The 6,795-nt window shown below is 42.0% G+C and overlaps 1 protein-coding gene across 1 annotated transcript in view; it reads left to right on the top strand.

Moving 5' to 3' along the window:
- Positions 1–1,838: 1,838 nt before the first annotated feature.
- Positions 1,839–6,795, top strand: part of LOC105569774 (retinol dehydrogenase 12-like) — an 11,999-nt gene continuing 7,042 nt past the window's right edge. The window contains exon 1 of the mRNA XM_012026499.1: positions 1,839–2,120. The gene's annotated coding sequence lies outside the window, so the exon portion shown is untranslated. The remainder of the gene's footprint in view (positions 2,121–6,795) is intronic.

Below are 6,795 nucleotides of genomic sequence, written 5' to 3'. Positions count from 1 at the left end.
AACCCACGCTTCGTAAATTAAAGATCAAAAGACGTATACGGTCTGATGAGATGTTAATTACCGTTGTTGCATAATCCATCTTTTTACGTAAACAGAATCACATGTGATATTTATAATCGCATCCTGCAATGTCGGTCATATCAGAGGCAAACGTGAAAGCGATCGCTAATTTTAATTTTCGTCGCAACATTTTAATTAGTCGTTGAAAATTGCCTTTGAAAACATTGCGTCAAGTTTGGTCCGGTCTCCGTTATTAAAGTGAAGCTGTATGAAACTATTTTTTTTACAGTAAAATACAGTATCTAACTGTCGAATAATTTAAGAGAGCCGAATACAAGCCTTTAGAATCAAAGACAAAGGGAGATAAAAATATTCCATTAGGTTAGAATTAAAATAAAGAAGTTTCTGCTGGAAAAAGGGCCGCTTTGATGAGAAATCGTTTAGCGTAATTATAGCTTTACTTATCTATATCGGAGAAAACGTAATTACGTATCTTCTAATCTGCCGAGTGTTGAATTGAATTCGAAAACGATAACCTTGCCGAGTCTCGCTTTGCGAGATCGTGTTCAGCAATTCATTCTCACCTTTGCTCGACACATTAATCTCGCTCCTCATCGTTGTTATTGCCATTCATTAGGAATCATCCGATAGCGACTGCATTAACACTTTCGAACGCGACAGAGAGGGGAAAGACGAGGGCGGGCTTAGCTTTATTTCAAGCGTAAACACTATCCAGCCACACAGATCCAAGCACGTGCATGTAAATCCGTTAGACCCTTTGCTAAGTTTCTCGTAGAGGAGAATGCTGACGGAAGATCACCGGGAGCATAAGAGATAGACGGTACGGGAGAGACAGCGAGAGGAAAGACGCGTTCGAAAGCGAGAAACAGAGATAGCACGCTGTAGAAGTTGCCAAGCAGAATGCAATATCCTCGCACCTCTTCGCCTTCGTGTGCCTCAGCGAGCTGCGAGCCGCCTTCCTGTGTTCTCTCCGCTTCCGGGAACTTCAACGGGACGTCACCACCTAGCATCTCCCTAAGGCTACATAATATCCTCCCTTGAATTGGCCCTTCAACCACCGACCCGGCTACCCGGAAAACGCCGACCCAGAACTTTCAGCGCGCCGATATCGCGAAAAAACCGTCGGCAAAACTGACGATGCGATAGAATTATAATGATGCATCATTGTGCGTAAGGCAAACGCAAATGCGCTTGGAAATATACAGGATACATTGCGATAGAAGTGCGGATTCAACGTGATGTTTCTCGTCGAGGGGTTCCCGTCCTTAAGAAATATATTAAAATGTCGAGTTTTTAGTTACATTAAATTAGACGTGCATTTTTAAATGTGAATTAAACTTAATTTGGATTCAATTAACCAACGAGCTAAACGACAAAAATTAACTTAGCAAATGGCGACACAACCGATTGTCCTTATCTACCAGTAATAAACAAAATGATGTGAAAATAAAGCAACGTGGTTAATGACTGGGGGAAATCTGATAAGTCACCAGAAGTATGAAAAAATTCAGAAGATTACTTGACCATGCTGTTAGAAGCAGTGTGTGAATATCACACACTTTATCGCATGTGATGTGTGTCCGCCGTTTCAAGACGTCTGTAAGTGTGTGACTTTTTCATGCACGAATGGATGTTTGATTTTATTGGCGTGTGTCTTTTCACACAAATGGAGGTGTATAACTTATTTAGGTGTGTAATTTTCAAGGTATCAATAAATGTGTAAAAAAGATTGCACTACATTGCAAATCCAAGTGTTTTACTATTATACACATATGTAATTTGGTGAAAGCACTTTTTACACGTTTCTTGCCGTTTAAAACAACTAATTACATTATATGATGCGATCCAAGTGGGAGGTTAGGTTAGGTTAGGGAAACGGGAGGTTAGCGGAAAGAGCATGAATCAGAAATAAAGAGGAAGAACGAGGTTTCCGAGATGTTAACAACAGGACACAGTCTAGACTTGAAGGCACTTTATTCACGATCGTCCGAAGCACAAAACGGATGAGATAACACACGGTAGGATATCCACAACGAGCACTGATTTCGCACGATGTTGTCTGGAGTAGTTGCAGTATGTAACTGATCAGTGTGTGACTAGTAAGTGCGTTACTATACTCAGTGTGTCAATTTTCCCAAAGTGTATTATATTCAAACGTATAGAAATATTACACATGTGTGAATATTACGATGTTTGACTATTTCAAACATTATTAGATGTTTGATAAAATCCACACATTGAAGTGTGTGATTTCCACACATTCTCTAATGCATTTCACACGCGCATATTAAGAGGATAATGCATGACGTTTGAAAAATTATGCATTAAATATGTGTGACGCATTAATATTCACACATTTCAAGTGTGTGACGTGTTAATATTCACACATGTGTGATAGATCTACTTCTAACAGTGTGTCTGGCAAATTTTTACGTTTAAACTCGCAACGTTTCGACCGTGGTCCCTTACAAGCGACAATTGCGTCAGTAATTCCGTATAGTGAATCGAAAGACCTGATCTTAATTTCACGAACGACAGAACATGACGATATAGTTAATACAAGTATCGTTACGTCCGGGAGACGTTCGCGTATCGCGCACTCGGAGCTAACTGAAAACTCCGCTATTGGCGTACAAAACTGTAACGTATCCTCCGAAAATTGCAGAAAAATTCCAACGTGCACGGTGATAATGACTGACGATGTCGGCGCGTCTGTTTTACTTGGCGAGTGCAAATATCGTTTCGAAAGAACATTGCAAATTTTTTTTTTATATGATAAAACCCACCCATCCTGTCCACGCTCGCGATGCAACTCTCGCGCGGACTAGCGCATCGGTGCTCGTGGCAAAATACACGCTCGAATTGCTCGCGAACGTCGGCATAGTCTGGTTTATGACGATAATAAACTATTCGGAACTGATACATGCCGACGATGGCCGTTTGTATTTTCATGTTCGTGCTGCTCGGGCTCTATCGGTGATCGAGCAATTTATACGCGAGATATTTCGCGTTGCGGGCGGCTCGTACGCGCGTAAACTCGTAGGTCAGGTTCTACCGCGCGTCTGGCAGGAATCGATACGTCGCCGGGAGAACGCGAGAAGCTTGCGTAACGAGCTGGAGCTTCGAGAACGAGCGAGGTCTTAATAATTGCGCATCGATGCGCACAATGCGCTGTGCATCGGAAACCTGCCGACGTCGCGCCTAATTAGACGCAAATAGAAATTATTAACTTTCCAGCGCGTAAAGGTATCTTACGGAAACATAAGCCGCGTGTAAGGTGGAATACTGTGATTTGTAGACACTTACACGCCTTGATAATCTATTGTTCATCAAAAGATAATTCGTTATTTAGCGAATCGTGCAACTTTAATTTCCGCGTGACTCTTATATTTGTACATATTTTGAACTGAACAAGATCGCGTTGTAAGAGGATAAAAAAGAAACGAAGGGTTCAGAACGCGTTCTTGTCGAGAGTAAAGAATATTTTCAGAAAACTGTGGCACATAACGTTAACACTTTAATCGTACTGAAAACAAAGCGAAATGCACTGCCAGTTAATTTATGCGCCAAAGGCTCCGAAAGAGAAAGAGAGAGCGACGCTTCTCAGTGTCCTTCCGGAGAATTACAATGGACTCGTCTGTGCTTATCAATAAGAGCTTGTTATCTCTTAAAATTGACTTCTCCATCGTTGCCTTCCTCGAGAGAGGAACGATACTACAAACGCGCTTGTCGTTTGAAGCAACAACGCGATGCCAGGACGTTTGCGTTTCCGGTGGTTGCACTCAGTTGCAGCAGCGTGATGCACAAGGATGGTTGCACCGTCCGCAGCATCCTCGGTCTAATGCTAAAGTACTCGACCGCTCTTTGACCCGGCATCTAACGTAAATCAACCTTCGGATAAAGAAACCGGCAGAGTGCGCCGAGTCGACTCCTGTTACACTGTAGCACTCTCTCCTCGTACAATTTTTTCATCTTAACATGAAAAATGCAAGTCAGTAAGATCTCTTTTTTAGCTTCATTAAGTTTATAATGAAGTGGTGTATAAACATGAACGTTTAAATTCTTACACTAGAAATTATTCGTATTATATTGAAAACGATGTTAACTTGATATTTTTCACGTAGCCCTTTTGTGACATTTGAGATTTAACATTCGCTTAAGTTTAGCCTTTTCAAAAGTCTCGCTCGTGTCTTATTGGTAAAGGCAGAATAAATGAGATAGACGAGTTTCAAATACATTTCGATAAAGTCTGAAGTTAATGGAATTACAATGAATACAAAGCGCATTAGTATTCGAAAGCGCGCTTTTTAATTTTCCACGCGAGAGGCTTTCACATGTAATGTTCTTAACTTGAAATTCAAAATTCCACTCTTGCATCCCGCGTGCACACGGTAAAGATATTTCAGTAATACATTCTCTGCATCGTACGAAAGCGTATCGAAAGGGTAACGAAACTAGGTCATTAACTCTCTGCACCAATGGCAACTTATCAGAAGCACCTTAAAAAAAGAAAACACACGGGAGGTAAAAATTAAACAATGCGAGCAACGAAACAATAAAATCCATTGAAACTTTCTCACAAGTTTCTGAAATCAAGCAACAAATATTAAACAAACCCTCGAAAAGAGAGTACGTACATGAGTATATTTGCAAAAATAGAAAATTCATGGCCGACGAAAACCCGTTAAGTGTTCTCCTGTCCGATTGTTCTAGTATTAACGCAGGAGAGAGAGAGAGAGGGGGAAACGAGGCTAACGAGTCGACACATTTTCGAACAATACGCGGGTGGTCCTCCCGCTTTCCGCTCCCGCGCCTTCGACGCTCCCCCATTTTTCCTTGCCACCCCGTATCGCGTATTGCAAAGTTCGCCGGTGTTATTCGACCCCGCGCTATTGAAAGTTGACAACCGGGGCGCGGCGGGGCGAGCGATCGTGCGCGTGTGCGTGCGCGACGCGCGTGCTGTACGTGGCACGAGAGAGCACTCGGGCCATGGCATCGCCACCTCCGCCGAGAGGGATGACATCCCTTTGTATGTTCGAGTAGATTTCTAAATAGCATAGCGCTCGTCGTCTGAAGGACTCTCGTTCGCTTCGAGACGAGCCCCCGTTCTTCTTCGCTGTATGCGCGGGAGAGACGCCAATCGACATCTTCGTCGTATTATCGACAATTAAAAGCCCGGAATCCCTAAAGCGTTTCGTCTTTGTCGATCGAAACAATCGGACTTGAAGTTCGGAATTCAGAGCACCGTGGACAGCTCATTAATTCAGGCTGTGTGTATCGTACAATCCGCAGTGACAATTATAATTGAGAGAAAAAAAAACGGGTCAAATTTGTGGAGCTATGATAATTACCGTATTGTCACGTAACTCGATTTGCAACGATAATGAGAAACATAATGAAAAAATATGACAAAGCAGTATCTGACGTGTTCAGTGCATTCTAAGTGATTTTAATAATGAGGCTACTTCGCCTCGTAACTTGATAGGACGTGCTGTTCGCGATTAAAGGGACAGCATCGCAATCAGAAAGATAGAAAATCCTTTGTCTTTGAAGAAACTAAGCTATTACGCGGAGGAAAATATCCGAGTGAGAGTATTATGCAGTAAATGCATGATACCTCGTAAACTTCGCGCACCTGTTCACTGCAGCCTGGCAATATCTTCGCGTAGTCAAGAATTCTTTCATGCTTGAACGACGATCAGAACCTGACCTTAGAATACTAATGAACCGTGGCGTTTATATCTGCCCTATCGCGAGCTGCATCGCCGCCATCCAGCCGTTGCTGCTCGCGTGAACTGAGAGAATAATCGAGCGGGGCGCGAGTAAATCAACTGAAAATTATCCTTCGCCGGGATTTTGCACGAAATTTTAATTATTATAAACTTTGTTTCGCATTCTTGCGAGAGAGAGATCTATTTTCTATTCGCTTGCTATTCGCAACGGTCTTCTACTTTGTCTGTTCAAACACGAGAAACTTGAGATTTGAAAATTATGTTTCATGATAGTTAATCAATTTTTCTGATAGTGAAAAAATTGGGAAAAGTAAAATACACATAAATTTTACGCTATATTGCTCGTGTTATTCATGTTATTATTAAATCAAAGTTCGTGCATTACTTATCATTTCGAATCGAAATATTGCAGATATCAGATATTCAAACCAAATATACATATTGTATGAAATATTCATAATATTCGTGCATATGTATGAATATATCATCATATTCTATAATAGATTTCCTCTTTTATCTTCGCTGTCGCTTCCGCACTTTTTGTTTGTGCGATCTTCGATTTCGACTTACTTTATCTTAATCTGCACTTAACGTTCCTCGCGGCGAGGAATCTGTGTTATCAATTAACTGGCCATGATATATCAATGATGCTGATGCGCTCGTATAATTAGGGAATAATATACCGGAGACTCAGACTCGTATGACAATTATCTCGTATCCCGCAGCGCATCATCTGGTTAGCACATGTGCCGCATGCGCGACCGTACACAAATGCAACTCGTGCATTTGCACGAGGGTCATTCGCACACGCATTAGGATGCAGTACGCGTGCACGCACGCTCGCGCGTTCCAGTATCCTCGATTGCGTTCGCCACTAGCCCACATTACGTTTCTTCGTATTCGCACGAAACGCCGTGCGCGTAAACAAGTAAACATAATTTAGGCCGTTACCTAAATACAACGCATCCTCGCGAAAACTCACGGCTACGTACACGCAATTCATACCAGTTATTATTCAGACGAACTCCGCATTCGGTGGAAA

The sequence above is a fragment of the Vollenhovia emeryi genome, unplaced genomic scaffold, assembly GCF_000949405.1.
Source record: "Vollenhovia emeryi isolate VEMERY1.0 unplaced genomic scaffold, V.emery_V1.0 DF939123.1, whole genome shotgun sequence".
In the NCBI taxonomy this organism is placed as follows: Eukaryota; Metazoa; Arthropoda; class Insecta; order Hymenoptera; family Formicidae; genus Vollenhovia; species Vollenhovia emeryi.
This window is presented reverse-complemented; position numbering and strand designations above follow the sequence as displayed.